Source organism: Panthera uncia, chromosome A2, assembly GCF_023721935.1.
Source record: "Panthera uncia isolate 11264 chromosome A2, Puncia_PCG_1.0, whole genome shotgun sequence".
NCBI lineage: Eukaryota > Metazoa > Chordata > Mammalia > Carnivora > Felidae > Panthera > Panthera uncia.
This window is the reverse complement of record NC_064816.1, coordinates 116,831,167-116,854,514: the sequence shown is the minus strand read 5'-3', so window position 1 is coordinate 116,854,514 and position 23,348 is coordinate 116,831,167. Positions and strand designations below refer to the sequence as shown.

Here is a 23,348-nt window from a genome sequence, read left to right as displayed (position 1 = left end):
TGAGCTGTCAGCACAGAGCCTGACCCGGGGCTGGAACACACGGACCGAGAGTTCATGACCTGAGTCGGACGCTTAACTGACCGAACCACCCAGGCCCCCCAATGACTGTTTCTTGAAGGTCATACATGACCTTATCTTCTATTTACCCTCCTTGACATCTCCTCTGTGGTAGATTTCCTCTCTGGATAGGCCTTTTTGATTCTTTCCCCATGAGGATTCTGGAGTTAGAAAACCTTGGCTTGCTATGTTTTTTCCTTGGCCCTTTTCCTTCCTTCCTCAATCTCTCTCCAAACAGGAATCCACATTAAGCTGTCACTGTGTTTTATCGTCAACCAAACAGTTCTGGCTTCATATAAAATTTGTAGCTTCTTATTATATCCTACCAGTTCTTCAAAAATTAAAAGTGCTGCTTCATCTAAATCGGTACACATGGGTATACATACAGATCTAGAACTGAAACAAATTTTATGAGCTCATACCCATGCAACTTGGGATGCACTCCATTTTCTGTTGTATTCCATTTCACTTTTGTAAAATGCCGGTCACTGCCTACTGAATTGATTTTACAACCCATTAATGGGTTGTAATCTGCAGTTTGACTAAGGATGGTCTGAATCAGTGCTTTGCAAGCTTTAGTGCACGAAAAAGAATCATCTAGAGATCTTGTTAAAGCCGATTGCCAGGCCCCACCCTCCATGATTCCCACTCCCTAGTTCAGGGTTGGGCCTTGAACATTGGCATTCTAACAAGCAGCCCAGGGAAGCTGGTGCCACACCACTTCAGACTGTATTTGGAGAAGCACTGGTCTAAATGATGCTTTCCTGTACATCATCAGAATTGTTCTTTTCATGTCTCGGTGACTCTTAAAGAGAACAGAGTCCCAACTCTTTAAAACTCCTAATCTTTGAAGCTTTTCATAATCATATGAAAAAATATGTTCTGTTTTTCTTCCTCCTCACATGGTTTAAATGGTGATACTTTGACCCATGGCTTTTGAGGTTCAAAATTACTTTGAATTGTTAAAGCACCACACATTGACAACATTGGTGGCCAGAAACCCACACTGGAGCAGATAAGCTAGTTTTGGGCTTGTCAGTAAAAATACCTGACTAATGGAGCACCCGGCTGGCTTAGCTGGTAGAGCTTAGTGGTATAGAGATTACTTAAAAAAAATAAAAATCTTAAAAAAAAAAACAACAACAAACCCACACCTGACTGCTGGGTTTGCTGTGACCCTGTTTGAATTTCAGTTTAGGTGAGTCTCTTCTCTTTGGCACTTACTCTTTTCTGTGCTTCTCTTCCCTCTCTTGCCCACTCTTTTGTTTATTTATTATTATAAAACTTAAAAGCAGTTTTTAATCCCAGTGCAGTTAACACACAGTGTTATATTCATTTCAGGTGTACAACATAGTGATTCAACATCACCCGGTGCTCACAAGGACAAGTGCACTCCTTAATCTCCACCACCTGTTTCACCCAGCCCTCACCTGCCTCCCCCCCTGCTAACCATCAGCTTGTTCTCAATGGTTAAGAATCTGTTTCTTGGCTTGGCTCTCTCTCTCTCTCTCTCTCTCTCTCTCTCTCTGTTTTCTCCTTTCCTCGTTTGTTTTGTTTTTTAAATTCCCACATTCATCTTTCTCAGGCTGACTTATTTCACTTAGCAATATTCTCTCCAACTCCATCCATGTCCTTGCAAATGTCTCGCCCACTCTTTATTTATTTATTTACTTACTTACTGATTTATATTAAGCAAACTCTACGGTCAACGAGGGGCTCCAACTCTTGACCACCAGATCAAGAGTCGCCTACGCTACCAACTAAGCCAGCCAGGTGCCCCTGTCTGGCATAGTCTTAAGGCCCTCCTGCAGGCAGCAGGACTTTAGCACTTTTTGCCAAGGTCTCTGCCAGCCCACATTTCCTCTCATTATAGTAGGTAAAAGATGGCCATGGTTTTGCCTGGTTTGTTTGTTTGTTTTTTAGTGTTACACACTATAAACTCTCTTTCTCTGTCTCTTTTCTTTTACAATACCCAGTCTCTTTACCAAACTATAGGACTGTCCGTATTATTACCTATCTTTAAATAGGTTTCATTTCTTTAAAGACATAAACGGACCATCTAAAATTTATCTTAATACATCTTAATATAGAAAACACTGCTTAGGATCTTAGTGGTGATTAGAAACTTGTCTCTTACATTGTAAAACTGAAGTTAGTTTAGAGGAATATTTAGGGACCACATTGTTGGGTAATTTTTTACAGAGAACATCCATAATGTATACAATGCCCTTAACACACTTTTACTTTTCTCTGAGTACGCCAAATTCTCTTTTCCCTTTACTCGCATTGATGCTTTAATCAATCATGCCTGTCTTCCAAAGGAAGGAGCCAAGTGCTACAGGAGTACAAGTGCACCCACCATGAAGTGGGCGAGCTCAGGCCAGAGTTAAATCCTGGCTCTGTCTAGCGCTGACTGTGGGATTTAGGGCAAATTACTGAACCTGGCTAAACCTGTTTCCTCTGTAAAACACAGATGATCATAATACCAGTCTCACAGTGGAGTTGCTAGTCTCAAGTGACTCAGTCTCTGTTTGAAAAGACTTTGAAATTTGTCAAGAGGGGGGCGCCTGGGTGGCTCAGTCGGTTAAGCGTCCGACTTCGGCTCAGGTCATGATCTCGCGGTCCGTGAGTACGAGCCCCGAATCGGGCTCTGTGCTGACAGCCTGGAGCCTGTTTCAGATTCTGTGTCTCCCTCTCTCTGACCCTCCCCCGTTCATGCTCTGTCTCTCTCTGTCTCAAAAATAAATAAACGTTAAAAAAAAAAAAAGAAATTTGTTAATAGATACATGAATTTTTATCTCAGTGTCATTATCTCTAGCAAATTGTACTAGTTTGCATATGATCTGTAGCAGGTCGTGATATTGTCACATATACCAATACTGGTACTGATTTTACTACTTTGTGCAATTTTATTTTTTTAATTTTTAAATGTTTATTTTTTTTTTTATTTTTGAGAGAGACAGCGCACAAGCCGGGCGGGGGGGGGTAGGGAGACTGAGAATCTGAAGCAGGTTCCACACTGACAGCAGAGAGCCTGATGAGAGGCTCAAAGTCACGAACCGTGAGATCATGACCTGAACCCAAGTCGGATGCTTAACTGACTGAGCCACCCAGGTGTCCCGTCCACTTTGTGTAATTTGAATGCATCATTGACACTTAATGCTTTATGGGTGATCATTGTTTAGTAGTGATTTACTAAGAAATATGTACATCATGAATCTTGAGGACACTCTGACATATCATGATGGCCAGCCTACATCTTTCTACCATGGGACGGATGGGTGTGCATGCATATATATCTCAATGAAATTTGAAAAGAAACTATCATTGAGAGACCAGGATTATCTATTTGAAGTCTCTAATATTTAAAACTTTTTGGGGGTGCCTGAGTGGCTCAGTCGGTTAAGTGTCCGACTTCGGCTCAGGTCATGATCTCACGGTTCGTGAGTTCGAGCCCCGCGTCGGGCTCTGGGCTGACAGCTCAGAGCCTGGAGCCCGCTTCAGATTCTGTGTCTCCCTCTGTCTGCCCCTCCGCTGCTTGCACTCTGTCTCTCGCATTGTCTCAAAAATAAATAAACATTTAAAAAAAAATTAAAACTTTATAAAAAATATCTTTTGATTCTAGAGGGCAGTTAAATTACACTTCCCCTAAGGAGACTTTGGGGTCCTGAATAGGATTAAATGTGCTGTAAAAGCACTTCATGTTAATCAATCGGTGACCAGATCCCTAAGCCATGTTAAACAGATTCTGAATCATTTTCCTTTCTAAATACAGGTCGAGACACAATGTCAGCACCTATCTTTATTATATAAAAATAACTTAATTCTTTCTTATCAAAATGTCATAAAGTAGTAATCAGAGCTTAAATATTTATATTATGCTCTACTTTCAATCCACTTTGGCTTGCGAACGATATTTTTAAAAAATCGTTAAAAGCCCTTATTTTAAAACCCTTAACACAAAACAACCACAACCCATGCTACTGTTCCTCCATTATGAAGAAATTGCTCAGATTCCATACCTAGCGTTTTCAAAGGAATCCCTGATCTTTATTAGGGACCTACTGTTGGAAAGGTATAACGCTCAGTGGAAAGGTGTGACACGGGGTCAGTATCAAGGGAATTTTCCCAGCCTACTGAAGTGAAGAAGAATCTGGGGAAAAAATAGTTCTCTGCTACATAATGCATGTGGCTCCGCCCCCAATGCCTATGCTCTCTCATCCCTGCTTCCTACCACTGGTTTAAATCACTATGGTTAGACATGAATGATTAAAAAGTCTTATAAGACATTTTCCCTTACCACCTCCTCCCCCCCCCCCCCCAGAGGTAGCCAAAAGCCCCAGTAAAGGCAAGCTCCCTATTTTTGGCCTATAGATTGCACAAGGCTCCCAAGTACGGAAACTCTGTTTCTGTTTTATTTTTAAGTCCCTACAGTGCCTGCTTGTAGAGCTCCCAGACAGTGTGCACACACAGACATTCAGTAACTGCTGGGGATCACGAGGGCTAGCGGTGATAACGCATGTCCTGAATTACTACTGACTTAACAGGCTGTTATTACCACATTACGTTTGTGTGGGCCACATTTGCTGTCTTCTGCACTCTTGGGCCAGGGCGGCCCGTGCCTTAGGTGGTCAATTCCCTTAGAGTTGCTACTGATTGATATATGCTCTCAGGTTGGGCCAGATTGGAAGTGGTAAGCTCATAATTGCGGGACTAACTTTCCTGGGAAACAAGCAAAAAAAAAAAAAAAAAAAAAAAAAAAAACAAAAAAAAACCAAAGCAAAACAAAACAAAACCCAGAGCAATAAAAGCTACTGTTCAGTTCAACCTGCCCCACCCCCCATTTCCCAAAAGCCAGCTGGGCTCTCTGGCTGTACTCTAGAGGCCACAGGCCTAAACTGGGGAGGTTTCAGAACATAGCCCGGAACTGGGTCCGTCCCTGGTGCCTGGAGACATCAGGATACCTTGGGACCCAAACCGGAGATGTCTTCGTTCCTTAAACCAAAAGCGACTGCACGTCAGTAATATGTCAGGCCCTGTGTTTAGCACAGGGGATGCAAAGTTAAGTCAAACAGGGTCCCTGCCTCCAAGAACCTTACAGCTTATCATCAGGGACACAGACATAAATAATGAGATGTATCGAATGCAGTGTGGTAAGTGCACGCCGGGGCTGAGTGCAGGGATGGGGGTTGGGTGAAGGACAAGGATGCATTCCCAGAAGTGATAGTGAGCTGGGTCTTGAGAGAGAGAGAGCTGGCTTAAGCAACCACAGGCATGCCAGGCCGAAGGAACATGAAGCGAGGGAGAGCTTTGAGCCTCTGAAGCGCTGCGAGCAGCTCATTGTAGCTGGAATGAAGATTAGGAGGCCTTGAGGTGAGCGAACAGCCTGGGAAAGTAGGTTGAGGCAGAGTCTAAGAGGCTTGGTGCGCTGGGCTAAGAGGTTGGAATCATTCCAGAAGGCAAAAGGGAACCACCCTGCAAACAGGGAAGTAGCATGATTGTGTTTACAGTTTAGAAGGATAACTCAGGAGGCATTTTGGAGGATTTATTGATAGGAGGGGGGAAAAGAGTGAAGCAGAAGAGACTGATGTAGGGCAGATTCAAACGTTACAGCATGGAGCCTGCTTGGGATTCTCTCTCTCTCTCTCTCTCTCTCTCTCTCTCTGCCCTCTCCTGCTCGCAGGCTCTCTCTCTCTGTCTCTGAAAATAAATAAATAAACTTAAAGAGAGAGAGAGAGAGAGAGAGAGAGAAGCCTCCACAGGTCTTGGAAACCAATTGGATTTTGTGCATGACCGAGAAGGGACGCTCAAGGGTGACAGGTAAGCTTTCTGGTCCCTGGTAGCGCTAGGTGGGAAATATGGGGGAAAGATCAAGTGTGAGACGTAGGGAGACCAAGTCAGGTTTACAAAGCAGAACAAAACCGGCCTTTAGGTTGTGGCAAGGCTTGGGGTTAAGTTCTCTTGGCTTTAGACACCCAGCCGATGTGGAATTTTCATGGAGGGGTACGTGGGTTACTTTAGTCAGGTTTCTCCGAGCCCCAGATTGCATCTTGCACAACGCTTGTCAGCGCTGGAGCCACGTCTCCTGTTCTCCGTGTGTGTTCGCCCTGTACTAGCTGGGTGCCATCCCTAGGAGAGACCTCCCGAAAATGGGGAGTCACAAGGGGCAGCAGAGTTAGTGCTGTGCAGTCAGATTGGAGGGCGACCAAATATTAATGCTAGGCGTGGCAAATTTATTTTTCTTCATTGTTAACATTCCAGGAACGAAGGAAATCCAGGGCTTGTTATTTTCTAACACGGTCTACGGTACAAACAGCAGGGTCCTATTACACTAAATTAGGCTATTAAAAGGCTCATCACCTCAAACATTGCATCGTTTATTATTTTTAAAATGATGACTACGATAGGCAGAAAAATGCCCACTTAAAGATGTCCATGCGCTCATCCCTGTGAATATGTTACCTTCTGTGGCAAGAAGAACTTTGCAGGTGCAAATAAATGAAGGAACCTGAGACAGGGAGATTGTCCTGGATTGTCTGAGTGGCCCCATGTAAGGACAAGGGTTCTCGAAAGTGAAAGAGGGAGGAGGAGGGACAGAGGAAGTGGAGTGCGGTGCAAGGAAGACCTGATTGGCCGCTGCTGGCTTTGAACACAGAAAGGGACCGAAAGCCAAGGAATGCCAGTGGCTTCTGGAAACGGGAAAAGGCAAGGAAACGGATCCTTCCCGAGAGCCTCCAAGAAGAGCACAGATCTTCCAACATCTTGATTTTAACCCAGTTAGACCCATTTGGGATTTCCAAGCTCTATCTAGAGCCATAAGATGATAGATTTCTGTGGTTTTAAGCAACAAAGTTTGTGGTAACTTGTTACAGCAGCAAGGGGAGACTAAGGACTATCGTTTAAGGTTTCAGAACGCCCCCTAGCCCCCGGCTATAAGCTGCCTCAAAACCAGAAAAAAATCTAATAAACATGACCATGAAATCCTTAAATCTTTACGTGGTGGATCATACGTATTTCTTCTTGGCTCCCTGCCCCACTCTTGAGCCATGGTAGCATAGGACACTGTGGTCTCCTGCAGCCGGGCACTACCAGTATCTACGGTGCTTTTAAAAGACCCCACGTGGACCATAGCCCCAACGACGTCCTATCACCTGCCTCACAACAGCCTCTCAGACCGCCTTCTAAATGCAAGCATTGAGATCAGAAGGCCGTAGCATTAAAAGGAGCAGTCTTGGGGCGCCTGGGTGGCGCAGTCGGTTAAGCGTCCGACTTCAGCCAGGTCACGATCTCGCGGTCCGTGAGTTCGAGCCCCGCGTCAGGCTCTGGGCTGATGGCTCGGAGCCTGGAGCCTGTTTCCGATTCTGTGTCTCCCTCTCTCTCTGCCCCTCCCCCGTTCATGCTCTGTCTCTCTCTGTCCCAAAAATAAATAAAAAACGTTGAAAAAAAAAATTAAAAAAAAAAAAAAAAGGAGCAGTCTTGGGGTCTTTGTGTTTTAAAATACGAAAGCGGACGATAGATTTGGTGAAATTGCGGTTCTGAAGATAGGCCTGCATTTGCCAGGACTTGAGGAAGGCCCCTGGGTGAAGTCTGGTACGAGTCCCACAGAGGAAAGAAGGTGGCAGCTGTGAAAGCCCACACTGACATCTAGTGATACAAAACCGCACTGCCAAAGGCTTGAAACCTGAAGCCGGCTGCATGGATGGGCTCCTTGTTTCTAAAGCACAAGTCCCCACCACTCCCCACCCCTCTCCAGGACTCAAGACTCAGTGCAGACCAGGGGATTCCAGCTCCCCTGCCGGTGGGGCCGGGGGCAAGGCAGGCTCCTTTAACACTTGTGTGAACCTGTCCAAGTTTAACCACCTGAGAGTCCTAGCTCTTAAGTTTTTGAAATGATTATTTGCACACATTGTAAAGCTAAAACATTTTACTTCTAAAAACCTTTTCGTGCTTCCGGTGGCTAGACACTTTAATGCCAAATGAGTTTTTAAGTGCATGTATATTTTCTAGGTTCACAGAACAATTGCTTTGGGTGTGATGTCCCGAGCAAGAAATAACCCACATCAGGGATGGAACGAGGGCGGCAGGTACGTATGCCCTTCTTTGCCCCTAGAACTTGATCCCCATTAGGTTTTCATCAATTCTGAAGCCGAAAGCACAGAAGAAATGGCAAAGAATGCCCCATCCATTTTTTTCCATTTTTTCCCTAGGCACATGGTGAAAATAAGTCAACAGAGGTAAGATTTCTATGTCTTTCCGTAACGGGGGCAAAATTAGAAGCAAGGCTGAATTTTTAACTTTTTTTAAACGTTTTTTACTTTTGAGAGAAAGAGAGAGACAGAGGCATGAGCAGGGGAGGGGCAGAGAGAGGGAGACACAGAATCTGAAGCAGACTCCAGGCTCTGAGCTGTCAGCACAGAGCTCGACATGGGGCTCAAACTCACCAACCGTGAGATCCTGACCTGAGCCAAAGTCAGATGCTTAACTGACTGAGCCACCCAGGCATCCCATAACAAGGCTGGATTTTAAAGGCTAGTGCAGCAACCCAGGTAGAAAATGATTAGCTGTATGATAATGTGAATGTACTCAATGCCACTGAGCTCTATACTTAAAAATGTTTAAAGTGATAAATTTTATGTTGTGTATATCTTACCAGAATAAAAAATTAATGAGAGGCTGACCCACATCAGTAGCAGTGGGCATGAATAGAAGATTCAACAGGTCTAATCAAATGATTGGAGGCAGATACATTTTCCTATCATTCTCATGGGCAAAACGTGCACATTAACTACAGATGAACAAATACTAACCTCTAGCACACTAATGTCCAAAACACTCTTACAACCTTCTCAGTGAAACAAACAGACCTAAACATCATGAAATAATCAGATCTTACGATGTGTTTTTTTCATACCTGTAGAGCATTTTCTTCTGTGACATGTTAATATCAAGCTTCAAGCAATTCATACAAATAGGAAAATAAAATGTGCTGCACTAAAAACACATATTTTGCAGAGACAGGGCAAAATGGGGGGAAAAAAGTCCATTAGGCATCTTCTGATTCAGTTTTTACCGTCAAACATATGCGCGGTAAAAGCATTTCCAGAATTCAGTTACTTCCGTGAGGCGAGGAAAAAAAAGGAAAGATAAATAGGAAGGAACTTCAGATATGACTTGTGCAAACAACAGACTCATAGGTTTGGAAAAGACAATTTGTTGCTTTTCAGAATTTGTAATACATTGAGATTGTGATTCACTGAACTTCTAGGGAGGAATTAGAGGAGATCTTTAATTTCTTCAGTAAAACATTTCAATTAAATGTTCAAATGTACGTCTATCTGGTTTCTCCAGCACATTTTTTAAACAGATGGCATACTACTAATAAATTTTGTTATCTCTTCATCCCCATCTCCCACCAATGATTGGGTGAAGAAGTGAAAAATACTGCCAAGACCAGTACTTTTTTTTTAATATTTATTTTTGACAGAGATAGAGACAGGATGTGAGTGGGTTAGGGGCAGAGAGAGAGGGAGACACAGAATCTGAAGCAGGCTCCAGGCTCTGAGCTGTCAGCACAGAGCCCGATGTGGGGCTTGAACTCATGAGTTGTGAGATCATAACCTGAGCTGATGTCGGACGCTCAACCAACTGAGCCACCCAGGCGCCCCCTGCCAAGACCAGTAATAATGAGAATGACAGCTACAGTTAGGATTTCATTTTAATACGGTAGGATTTTTGTTCTACTGAATTAAGGTTGTTTGATAATAACTCATGAGTTTCAGTAGGAAAAGAATTTCCTCTGTAGCTCACAAAGAACCTAAAATATACATACCACTCCAAAAAAAATTTTTTTTTTCAAAGCCCCACCATGCAGAAAATTTACTTAGCTTGATATACACAGACTTCATGTAAGGGGAAAAACAAGTGTCTGTTACCTTCAATGACCAATATTAGAATGACTGTGACTTACAGTCAAATTTGAAATGATGATGACATGATAAATTGAATAATAGGAACTGTCTTGTTTTTCATATTTAGTGTAATCAAGCTAATGGCTTTTGTATAATTTTCCAAACTACTTAATGGATGTTTTATGATTTAAAAGAATTCGCTTTCTTGTCAGACAAAATATAAAGAATCCAGATTTTCTGGTTTCTTGTATTTATTTGTATGTGTTGGAGCAGTCATTCTAGGCATTGATCTATATAAACAAATGCCAGTCTGTGATGAAATATTCATAGTGAAATAAAAAAAATTAGGACAATGCAGTAGTTGCTTTTTTTTTTTATCTATATAGAGCTCAATGTCTTCAAACAGTATGATGATTCCTAAAAAAATTAAACATACAATTATTATATGACCCCCAAATCCCACCTCTGGGTTTACACCCAAAAGAACTGAAAGCAGGGACTCAAACAAATATTTGTACACCCATGTGCATAGCACCATTATTCACAACAGTCAAGAAGTAGAAGCGACCTGTGTCCATCCATGGATGAATGTAACATTGTAACACGATGGAATATTATTCAGACCTCAAAACGAAGGAAATTCTGACACGTGCTACAACAGGGATGAACCTTGAGGACATTACACTAAGTGAAATGAGCCAGTCTCAAAAAGACACATACTGTATGATTCCACTTATATGAGTAACTAGAGAGTAGCCACATTCATAGGGCAGAAAGTAGGATGATGGTTCCCAGGGGCTGCGGGGAGGAGGATTTCGTGACTCGTTAATGGATACAGAATTTCAGTTTTGCAAGATGAAGAGCTCTGGAGATTGGTCGCGCAGCAATTGAATTTAATTCACGCCATAGAACTGTACCCTTAAAAACAGTTAAGATGATACATTTTTATCCTATGTATAGTTACCATAATTAAACATTTCTTTAAAATTTGTTAAGGGGAGGGGTGCTTGGGTGGCTCCGTCAGTTAAGCGTCCAACCCTTGGTTTTGGCTCCGGTCATGATCTCACAGTGTGTGAGTTGGAGCCCCGCATCCGCCCCTGTGCTGACAGCGCGGAGCCTGCTTGGGATTCTGTCTCCCTCTCTCTCCGCCCTTCCCCCTCTCGCTCCCTCTCTCTCTCTCTCTCAAAATAAATGAAAATAAACTCTAAAAAAATTTCTTTATTAAAGCTAAATGTATTCAATTTGCAAGACTTTCCTTTAGTTTAAGATCATGTCCCTTCTATCCTCATGATAGTTGTAGATGGCAGTAGTTTGGGGGGGGGGGGAGATTTGTTTTTTTGTGTATTTGGGTTTTTCTTTTTTACTTCCTTATTTGACACAATAAACGTTTGCACCCTGTTACTGATTCCTAAACTCAGTTTGAACTTTTATGGGCCTGTGAAACCAAAAAGTTGGCAAACCATTGCTCAAGAGATCAGTGGTGCTCACCTTTGTTTTTCCTGCCTGTCCCAATGCACTGGAGTGAATGACAGACCTCCATCAACCTCAGTAGGGCTTATTGTCAGCTGGAATTTTGGCCTTAAAGGGGCAGTGTGCATATCAGAATGGCTGGGAGTCATGAATACTAGATGGGCCCCAGGGGGGTCTAATAGGGCTCTCTCCACAACCCCCTCCCCCCTGCCTTCCAGGTGACATTGACTCCTCCCCAAACCTAGCTAAACTGAGAATTCTTGCTTAGTAATATTCATCCATCTAGGATATTTTAGTGGGGCTAGAAAGTACTTGGACTCTTCATTTGTTAATTCACCCTTTTGCCTTCTCTACAGGGCTGTCTTAGCCTCCCAGAAAATTGGTGGGACTTCCAAAGAAGGCAAGTCCTTCTGAAATCTCCAACAACTAATCCCCTAGAGAAGGGTTTCTTTATTGCTAACACTAATTCCTTACACTGGGATTTAAATACACTTTTCCTTACTCTTTCAGGCTAGCTTGTCTAAATATTCTTGGTCATTGTTCCCTCAAGGAAAAAATGGAAGAGATTAAGTCAGGTCTTTCAAACTGCAGGTTATGACCTGTTAGTGGAACAGAAGACCAGTTCAGTTAGGCATGCCCAGGATTTTTTTTTTCCTTAAAAAAAATTTTTTTAATGCTTATTTTTGAGAGAGAGAGAGAGAGAGAGAGAGAGAGAATGAGTGGGGGAGGGAAGAGAGAGATGGAGACACAGAATCCAAAGCAGACTCCTGGCTCTGAGCTGTCAGCACAGAGCCCGACACGGGGCTTGAACTCATGAACGGTGAGATCATGACCTGAGCCGAAGTTGGACACTTAACCGACTGAGCCACCCAAGCGCCCCAGGGATTTTTTTTTTTCTAATGAAAGAGAAGTGTGTTGAAAGACTAGAAGATATCAAAGTGCATCACATGTAGTGAAGGTTAATACTATTCCATGAAACTCTGTATATATTCTGGGCCAACACATAAAATGTGTCTCCTAAATCGGGCCATAGTCAAAAATGTTAGGAAACCATTGGATTCATTAAGTGATCTGTGTAATCTGTTCTAGCTTAAAATTCTATAAAGCTCATTTTACTAGTAAACACAGAACCTTCCCTTCACCCACACCAGCTCACCACCCCCCTCAGCAGATCCAAGAGCTCTTATCTGTCCTTGAGAGTCCTGTGAGCAATTTGCCTTGATTCCTTCATGCAGACCCGGACATTGGGCCTTCCTTTGAGTCTCTCCTGGCCCTGGAATAATGATTTCATAGTGCTTCTTCTACTCTATTGTAATTGGGTTTTTTTTTTGTCCATCTCCCCAGCAAGCTGTGCGTGTCCTTTAGTGAGGTCTGTTGCACATAAAGGAATGAGGGAAGGAAGGAACCAACAGTGTATTTGCTTAAGAGAGTGGTTCTCAGCCCTGGCATCACATCAGAATCCCCTGGGAAGCTTTTTAAAAGCCCAGGACTCACACCACACCCAGACAATGAAACAGAATCGCTGTGCGTGGAGCCCCAACATCAGGACACTTTCAAGCTCCCCTGGGGAGTCCAGCATGCAGACAAGGTTGAGACCCAAGGGCTTAGACCAGGACCTCGGGATCTTGTTATGATGCACCCTCTGATTCCCTAGGTCTGCAGTGGGGTTCAAGATTCTTTCTCACGTACTTTCCAGGTGTTGTTGATACCGTTTGTCTGCAGACTACACTTTCAGGAACGAGAGTAGAGTGTCTGATGGAGGCTGGCAACATGGAATAAGCCGAGACAGCAAAATCAAACAGACCTGAAAGCCAGCAAAGGTGGTGACCAGGCGTGTGGTTTCTGGAGTAAAGTGCCTGGCACAGTTTCTTACTAGCTATGTGACCTTGGGCCATCTACTTAAGAGTTTTCCTGTCTGATGATGGTAACTCATGGAGTGGTTGTGAGGACCAAGCATCACGCTTCCGAAGGACTCAGACACATACATGTGCATTATCAGTAGCATGATTACGTATCCCAACTCCACTTACTAGCCTCATGCCCTTGGCAAATGAACTTAACCTCTCTGGGCTTCAGCTTCCTCAAATGTGAAATGGGAACTCGTAACATCCATCTTACGAGATGGGCTTTACGTAAAGAGACGGCATGTAAAATTCTTAGCAAGGTATTTGACCCGTGCACGTGATCAATAGATGGTTATTCCTCGCATTAGTTTCATTTGAATGGGGATAAATCATTTTGACCTCCCATAGGTAATTCTCCATTTAGCCATCTGCCAGCACTCAGAAACTTCTCCTGCCCCCACCCTCCACAGGCCCCGGGCTGAGGGCCAGATGACAGGAGATGCAAAGCTCATCTCACTCTTTATTTCAACGTGTTATACTTCAACAGCAGGACCTGTTTTTATTACCCTACTGAGTTCACATGGGTAGCTTTGGGCAGCAGCAATTATTGTCCTTATTAATTTATAGACGAAGAAACAGACGTGGCTCTGACACGTTGGATTTTCTCGAGCAAGTCCCATATGAAGGATAAAAGCTCCTAATTCTAATCAGAGCCAGAGAAAATACTCCTGACTTCATGCTTCTTTAAATCCTCTCTTGCAAAACCCTTTGAAGACTGCAACATTCCAGGTGTTGTACCGGATTCCAAGAACCCACGGCAGAGGTGTGAACAAATTGAACCTCTGCAGGATCACAGGCTAGGGGTCTGGGGGAGGACGGGGAGCAGCAGGCTCTGACAGGTGGGGATGGGGACAGACCGCATATGAGGTGTCACAGAAGAGGTGCTGTTGTGGCAGTGAAGGTTCAGGAGGAGTTGATAAGTGGGAAAGGGGGGAAAGGTGTTCAGGAAGAGAGAACAGCATGGACAGTGGCGATAAGGTAGGAAACTGCTTGGGATGGTCAGGTCAGGATGTTTGGCGAATGGCAGGTGGCCAGAGTGGAAGAAGATAGAGCTAGAAAGTTAGCCTGGGCCAGACTCTAAGGCAGATAAAAGAGCTGGGATTTCATCCTGTTAGCCGTCAGAGGATGACCACGTAATTCATCATCCATCTAGGTCACTTTTGGGAGTAAAAGGGCAGGTAGCCCAGATGGAATAAGAGAACACCCAACACACAACTGCCCTGGTCCAGGCTAACAGGGACGTCCAGTCACCCTAGCTCTGGAAAAACCTGAAGGCCGGACACTGTTCACGTTGGGGTGTATGAGAGCAGATTCTGGTAGCAGTGCAGAATGGGAAGGAGAGGCCATGCCTACAGTCGGGCAGATAGCTGGGAAGGCAGCGGGGGGTGGAGAGGAGAGATGTCCAGGAATGGTTTTGTCAGAAATGCAGTGGATTGAATATATGAGGACAGAGGGAGGGGGAGGGAGAATATTTCATGACTCAGAACTATCCAGGCTGGGTGATGTGAGGACTAAGCTAAGGAAGACAAGAAGAGGAACAGGTTTGGGGGAGAGCTGGTACAGTCCGAGGCACGTCGAGTTGGAGACACTTGCTCAAAACCGTTGTCAGTGTCAGCGTCCCACAGGTGGTTGGGGCTCAAGGCGTGGAGCTCACAGGTGGAGACTGGGGACAGAGACTGGGTCACTATAGATAACGGTGCTAGGAGGAAGTTGCTGAAAATCACCAAGGGAGAGGAGCTAGGGAGGGAGAAAATATGAAATATGAAACCTAGGATGCACTTGCAAGAAACGGGAAGGGGCTGGTGGGAGAAGAGGAGCTGGGGAAGAAAGATGAGGTCAGAGCGGGTAGAAGGGCAAACAGGAGAGAGAGTGCCCCAGCAGGTGATAGAAGGAGCACTGACGACCGATTCGTTCATTCAGGACCCTCAGCTAGCATGGGATGAAGACTGACACCATTCTTGACCACTCTTGACACGAGAGCGTCCATCGTTGTTCAACTTTCTGGAGCGGTGGGAGTGGGACCCTGGCCACACGGCACGTTGAAGGCAGCAGGGACATGAGTCCTCGAAGCCAACTCTGGACCCTCTTCCCTGGAGGCTCCGATGGATCTGAAGGAGAAGGAGCTTGCAGCGGCTTGAGGGGGAGGCAATTTCCCTGCTTCCTCATGCTGTTTACTTCTGAGTCTGGTGGAAACATGTGGTTAGGAAATTAGAGACAGAGACGCTGAATTTACCCCAGGTCCCCTGGGTCTCACTTTCACAGTCTGGGAGCTGAACTTGAAGCGTTTTTTCCTTGTCCAGAGCGGTAGCGGGTTTAAGCAATTGTGTTGAGAGTGTTTTTCAGCCCCAAATCTCGATGTCTTTGCTTGTATTCAGATGTAACTTGGTAATGGCCCAGTTAGGACATTGCAGTGTCTGATACTTTCGCACACACATCGGTGGTGTAGGCCACTAGCGCTTTGCTATTATAAACAATGAAAAAAATCAATTGAAAGAAGTTTACTTAATGAATATTCATGACTCTGTGCGTAAGACCAAAGATGGATGAATCCTGTGCCCGGAGAGCAACTGGGTTATTTGTCTCATTATTGAGTTGTAAGAGTTTGTTATTTATAGATGCCGGAGAGCAAACCTTACAAGACACATGATCTCCAAATATTTTCCCCTATTCTGTGGGTTGTCTTTCTACTGTAATCATGTCCTTTGAAGCACATTTTTTATTTTGAGAAGATCCAGTTGATTTATTAGTTGGCATACGAATGTTCATAGAATTCTCCGTAAGATTGGTAGTAATGTCCCAATTTTAGTACTTTTATTCTTCTCTCGGTGTCAGTCCAGCTAAAGCTTTGTAAATTTTATGAGGTTTTCATCAATTGACAAACGGGCAAAGGCTTTGAATATACATTTCTCCAAAGAATATTTGCCAATGCCGATAAGCGCACAGAGGGATGTTCAACATCATTAGTCTACCCATCATCTACTAGGATGGGTAGAATAAAAAAAGACAGAAATAACATGTGTGGGTAAGGATGCACAGAAATTGAAACCCCTTGTGATTGCTCACAGAAATGGAAAATGGCATGGCCTCTTTGAAAAACAGTCTAATTGTTCCTCAGAAAGTTAAACAGAGACCTTGGAGACACCCCCACCCATGAGCTGCCTGCACTGCCTAGCCGTGGTGAACCCCATGGTGTTCTCCAACATCGCCACGGACAACAAACCCTTGGGCCGCGTGTCCTTTGAGCTGTTTGCGGACAAAGTTCCAAAGACAGCAGAGAACTTTCATGCTCTGAGCACTGGGCCGAAAGGATTTGGCTCTAAAGATTCCTGCTTTCATAGGACTATTCTGGGATTTCTGTGCCAGGGCAGTGACTTCCCACACCATTAATGGCACTGGCGACAAGTCCATCGATGGGGAGAAATGTGATGATGAGAATTTCATTCTGAAGCACATGGACCCCGGCATCTTGTCCATGGCCAATGCTGGACCCAACGCAAATGCTTCCCAGTTTTTCATCTGCACTGCCGACACTGAGTGGCTGGATGGCAAGCATGTGGTCTTGGCAGGGCGAAAGAGGGTATGTTGTAGAAGCCATGAAACACTTTGGGTCCATGAATGGCAAGACCAGCAGAAAGATCACCATCTGACTTGTGTTTTTATCTTAACTACCAGACCATTCCTTCTGTAGCTCAGAAGAGCCCCCTTCACCCCCATCTGCTCAAATTGTTCGATAATCTTTGTGCTTCTGCCGCAGTTCTACAGGTTCCACATTTTCCTTAGTCTCCTCCAAGTCTAGCTGGATTTTGCAGAGTTAAGTTTATGATTATGCAATAAGAACTAAACAAACAAAAATAGTTAAACAGAGAGTAATCATGAGACCCGGAAATTCTATTTCTAGGTACATACCTAAGAGAATTAAAAACATGTGTCACGCAAAAGGGTGTAAACAAATGTTCATAGCAGCATTATTTATAATAGCCAAGAGGTGAAAACAACCCAGATGGCCATCAGCTGATTAACAAATACAATGGAATATTATTCTACCCTAAAAAGGAATAATGTTACATGCTACAAAATGGATGAAACTTGAAAACACTATGCTCCGTGAAAGAAACGAGATGGAAAAAGCCCATATTCTATGATTCCATGTATATAAAGTGTCCAGAGTAGGTGAATCCATAGAGACAGAGAGTGGCTTAGTGTTTTCCAGAAGCAAGCCAGGGGGAGGGAAAAAGGGGGTGACAGGGTTCCTTTTGGGGTGATGAAAATGCTCTGGAATTAGATAGGGGTGATGGTTGTACAACTTTGTGAATGTACTAAAAAACATTTTTTAAAGGATACTTTAAAAGGGCAGATCCTATGGTTGTAAATTGTATCTCAATTAAAAATTAAAAAGACTTCATGAACACCATTAGGCTCTTGACCCCACCATTTTCTCCCAATTTGTCTTATCGACTCCTGACCTCACTGCCTTCCCCATACAGATCGGTTGTCTATGCCTTCACCCACAGTATTGCCTCGGTCCCTCTGTCTGGAATGATGTCCTGTTCTCCACCTTGTTTGCAAGACTAACTCCTACTCATCCTGCAAAACCGCAAGCATTGCTTTCCTGCAGAAAGACTTCCTGAACCCTCCAGAGTTCATTTCTTCCTCCTCTGTGTCCCCCCTTGTCCCTCATATATACTTGCAACATTTCTCACACAAGTCTAATTACTTTGTTTAGGAAATGAGCTCTTTGAGAGAGAGAATCCCGTTTTAAAGACTGTTCCCTCCTCAGGGCCTAGAACAAATCGTTGCAATTAAGTAAAGGTTTGTTGAATTGTAGTTAAAGTTAAAACTGTATTTCATGCTGCATACTGCATTAAGTAATAGGGTTTTTTTTGTTTTGTTTCAGAAAGCAAGGAAGAGATGGGCCCTTCATCAGACGGTTTTTGGCTTTATCGATACAAAACTATTCCAGCTAATTGTTCCCCAAGGTTTTCAAAAGGACTAAAATGCCTTAGCACCAAATCCCAACATTCCTGGCACACAAACATGGCTGTACGAAGGGACGACTCTTTCTGGCTGGGCAGTCTCTGTGCCGGGCGAGCAGGCAGAGGCCTCACAGGTGAAGCTTCTTCATAAACGCAGTGACCAAGGAAAAACCAATTGCTGCTTTCACATTGTGCTCGTGTGATCGAGATGATTCTGCCGAGCTGCTGTTAATACTTCTGCAATTGTCAAACGAGCCAATGAGAAATGCATCGAAGTTGCTCCACACCAGCGCTCAGACCCATTACTGTAGGTCACAACAGCGATTACTTCTTGCCAGAACATGCGCTTACGGAGAGGTGCCTCCAAGATACAGCAATCTTGTTTGTCCGAGAAGCCCTCGCCGTTTCTAGGGGAACATGGGGCAGATCTGAAAGCCCGGTCTCACTAGTACGTGGCAGAGCTCCTCCTGAGGTCACACATTTGGAATAACAAATGTCACAGATCCCCTATGTTGGCTTGACCCCCCCCCCACCCCTTTTTCCCTAGCCATTTTGACCATGAACATATCTGGATGCGGGGCGCCTGCGTGGCTCAGTCGGTTCAGCACCCGACTCTTGGTTTCGGCTCAGGTCACGATCAGGAAGTTTTGTGGGTTTGAGCCCCACATCGGGGCTCTGCGCTGGGAGCATGGAGCCTCCTGCTGGGATTCTCCCTCTCGCTCTCTCTCTCTGCCCCTCCCCCATTGGCACTGTCTCTGTCTCTCTCAAAATAAGTAAACTTAAAAAAAAAAAATACCTGGATGCTTGGAACTTCTCAGCAAACACAAAACTTACAAAGCTCACAGAGGCTTGGAAACATAGCCTATCTGCAGGCAATGAGATTGTAGGTGGGGATTGAGGATAAAGGATAAAAGAGGTTTCGGTGTTGAATGAGGGGAAACCACATTGTACCAAGACACAACAAAAACCCTGATGAACAGATCTGCGCGAGGTGACAGTAGAGGGGGTGTGTGTGTGTGTGTGTGCACGCGCGCATGCAATGACGCATGTGAGCGAGGTGAAAGGGGGTGGGAGTGTGTGAGGCAGGGTGAGCAAGAAAAGGAAAAGAGAAGTGGGGGAGGGGGATGAGAGAGAATGCTCTGGTAATCTCTGGGAGCTGAGCTGACTTCCCACCACGTTGAGGGGCCATGCCTGCTGGTGACAGTATGTGTCCTGTCCCCATACAAGACAATGTGAAAGGGACAGAGTCAGTGGGGACAGCTCTAGAGGATCTGTAGAATGGAGAGAGTTCGGCTTGAACTTGCTTCATTGCTATTTTTGGACCAGCTAGCAGTCGTGGGAAAGCAGAAATAACAAAATGGGGACCCTTCAGTGGATTTGAGTTGAAATGGAGTCCTGAGCCCATGAGGACTTTCCTGCGGTGGAGTGTCATTGCTCTTTTTGACAAGCAACAGAGCATTCGAGAAACTGGCAGGCCTGACTGACCAACCTGATGCAGTGGTTGTCTGCAGAGTGGGCTTAATAGTCTGCCCTTTCTGAGGGTCTGCTTGCTCAAGGGCAGGGAAGAATGAGAGAAGCAGACTAGACAAGAGGCCTCTTACAATTTCCTTGAACTCCCACTTGTAGGGTCATCATTACACATGACGATGTCTAGAAAGCCATCTGGCAAATAACCGGCCCCAAGCTGGGATTATTAAAAATGAGGTTTAGGAAGAACGAGGCACAATCAGGGCCATTATGAGAACCAGGTCTAAGGGACCGGACATAACATGATAGAAGGCTCATTTATAAGACAAATCTCCACGCCATGAAGAACCTTATTTCTTTTCTGAGTAAAGCTTTTTAGTTCTTTTTAGCCTTCCTGTGTTTTTTAATTTTTTAATGATTTTTTTTTACTGTTTATTCATTTTTTGAGAGAGAGAGAGAGAGTGTGTGAGCAAGGGAGGGACAGAGAGAGAAGAAGACACAGAATCCGAAGCAGGCTCCAGGCTCTGAGCCGACAGCACAGAGCCTGATGCGGGGCTCAAACTCATGAACCTTGAGATCATGACCTGAGCCAAAGCCAGACGCTTAACCAACTGAGCCACCAAGGCACCCCTCAGTGTTTTAAAAATAATCTTAAATGTATGGAAACCAATTTTATGATAAATTTCATATTAAAAAATAATAATCTCAAAGGGGGTAAATCACCCAAAAAAATCACCCAAGAATCTACCACTCAGAGTCAACTACTATTAACATTTCAACATATTTCCAATCTTCCTTCCATTAATTTCTCTTTCTTTCTTCCTTTCCTTTGTTAGGAGGCTCCACACTCAGCATGGAGTCCAACATGGGGACTGAACTCAGGACCTTAATAAAGATCAAGAGTCAGACACTTAACCGACCTAGCCACCCAGGCTACCCCTCATTTTTCTTTCAATAACTGAAATCATGATGTGTCTGGATTAGTTGGGCTTTTGTTGCGGTTGATGCAAGGTGGAAGGTTTGCTAAAGTCACCTTAAGTAATCAAGTAATGGAAGTTTACTGTAAGAGCACAGGCCTGATATCATGGGCCCCCAGGACTGAATATCAGGTCTCATGGTGTCTAGAATGTAGCTCTGAGACTTCAGGTCATGCAGGACCCAGCACAGCTTTAGCAAACCAGGTTATTTATTTCCCTCTCACTTCCTTAACCCTATGGACTTGTGGCAGACGGTGTTTTCCAAAGATGGCTGCAACAGTATCTCCTATTCCCCATGCCTCTCCAGACCGTTGCCACTCCTATGGCAAGATGGGGAGCCTATGACCCCTGCCTTTGATACTAGGATGACCTTGGTGACCTCCAACAACGCTCTGACTTCTAAGTCCGGGTCATAAACATGCCATGTGCTAAAAGAAAGGAAAGGAAAGGGAAGAAAAGAAAAGAAAAGAAAAGAAAAGAAAAGAAAAGAAAAGAAAAGAAAAAGGTCATGCTCTTCAACCTTGTCCTTTTGAAACCCAGTCACCATGTTGGGAGGAAGTCCATGAAGAAAACCATGTGGAGGAGAACAGAGGCCCATGGCTCATAGTGAGCCCAAATGTGCCAGCTCTGTGAGTGAGCCATATTGAAACTGGACCCTCTACCCCCAGGTGAACGTGTCTCCCTGACTCTCCTCATGAAACAGAAAATAACTGTCACCACTCAGCTCTGACAAATTATAGACTTGTGAGGGCACCTACAAATGAGTGGCTTAGTCGGTTAAGCCCCCGACTCTTGATCTCGGCTCAGGGTCAAGAGTTTAAGCCCCACATTAGGCGTCACCCTGGACATGAAGCCTACTTAAAAAATGATAATAAATAAAATAAGAAATAGATGTGTTAGCAAGGTAAATTTTTTTTTTTTTTTACATTTATTTATTTTTGAGAGACAGAGACAGAGCACAAGCGGGAGAGGGGCAGAGAGAGAAGGAGACACAGAATCCAAAGCAGGCTCCAGGCTCTGAGCTGTCAGCACAGAGCCCGATGGAGGGCTCGGACTCACAAACCGTGAGATCATGACCTGAGCCGAAGTCGGACGCTTAACTGACTGAGCCACCCAGGCGCCCCAGCAAGGTAAATTTTTATTGCTGTTTTAAGACACCAAGTTTGGGGATGGTGCGTTATACAACAGTAGATAATGGAGACACTGCTTCATCGCCACCATGTTGGAGACTTGACAACTTTTTAACCTCTCCCCTGTGTCCAATCGCTTTGCTGTCCCTGGGCCTCAACTTCAGGTTCTGCCGAGGAATGTTCTGCATGGTCCAGTTAATCACTATCTTCCCTGATGGCCATTCTGTAGATAAACGGGCTTTTCCTGGGCAGCGTTCCATCCCTGGCCCAGCTGTGGTCAGCTGGAAAGGTCACCGGATAAAAGACCCATATAAGAGAACCATAAGGAATGGCTGGCATTCTAGGAGCTGTCCTAGGCAGTTTAGGCCCTGCTTGGCATATAAGTTTAGTATTGATTTTTTTCCTCTTTGACCTTATTATAAGCATTTGCAACGTTATGAACACTTCACGAACACAGTTTTTAAAAACTACTTTATAGATTACTTCATAGATATGATCTACTGAATCATTACCTTTTGTGAACATTTAAGCTGTCTGTAGCAATTTTCTTTTTTCTTTTCTTTTCTGTTCTTTTACTGTCCTACGTAATAACGCAGTGCACATTGTTTGATATTAAGTTTGTTTCCCTAAGAAAAATATTTCCCTAAGAATTAAAGTATAATGTCGAAAGGATGAGCATTTTCGAGCCTCTTAAAACATGTTGCCAAATGGTGTCCGGAAAGCTCATATCCAAGTTCATATCCATGAACCTTGTTCATATCCATTTCCCTTCCTGCTAATTTTTTACCACATCCTGACCAGCAGTGAGAATTCACATTGTTACAAAAACATGGCTATTTCAATGGTTTGAAATTTCTTTCATTAATGACGTTGAACATTTTTTTTCAAATGTATAGGTACCTCTTATATTTCCTTTCTAGTGAGTTGTCAATATATACACATGGAGCTTCCTTCTCTGGGGCCTAGAAATGTTAATATAAGAGGAAGTTTCATTTAAATATATTTGCCCTCAGTTTTTGTCTCTTCTCATTCCTCTATGGAGCTCCCATTCTTCTTTTCCTTAATGTTTCATTGTAGTGTTTTTAACTATGATCTTTCTTGTTTTATAGTTTTCCATGGCCTATCTTTAGAGATTCTAAGGAGAAACACTTTGTCCAAACCATTGGAATTTAGATTTCAGTTTAAAACTTTATCGCAAAGCGAAATCTCAGGATCCAAATATGCCTGTCTCTCCTTGGATTACATAATGAAATCCAACACTGTGTCGGTTTTGATTATTTCAGGTTACATGTACATAAGAATCCAAGGTTTTACTTTATTATTTTTTCTTTCCATTTGTGTTAGCCAGCATTCTCTAGACAAACCCAGAATAAGAGGTGTCTTCCTTCCTTCCTTCCTTCCTTCCTTCCTTCCTTCCTTCCTTCTTCCCTCCCTCCCTTCCTTTCTTCCTCCCTGCCCCTTA

At 44.0% G+C, this 23,348-nt stretch overlaps 1 long non-coding RNA gene and 1 pseudogene across 4 annotated transcripts; both read left to right on the top strand.

Annotated features, from left to right (window-relative positions):
• The first annotated feature begins 5,132 nt into the window (after nucleotides 1-5,132).
• On the top strand, nucleotides 5,133-20,186 carry LOC125930022 (uncharacterized). Of its 4 annotated transcripts, none has more exons than XR_007460036.1 (4): nucleotides 5,133-5,430; nucleotides 8,065-8,141; nucleotides 8,265-8,291; nucleotides 18,234-20,186. It is a non-coding gene; the product is annotated as an uncharacterized LOC125930022 (long non-coding RNA). The 4 variants fall into 4 exon arrangements; XR_007460034.1 differs by having other exon boundaries at nucleotides 5,133-5,877; XR_007460035.1 differs by lacking the exon at nucleotides 8,265-8,291 and having other exon boundaries at nucleotides 5,142-5,877.
• On the top strand, nucleotides 15,907-18,009 carry LOC125930021 (peptidyl-prolyl cis-trans isomerase A-like; annotated as a pseudogene).
• Nucleotides 20,187-23,348: the final 3,162 nt, after the last annotated feature.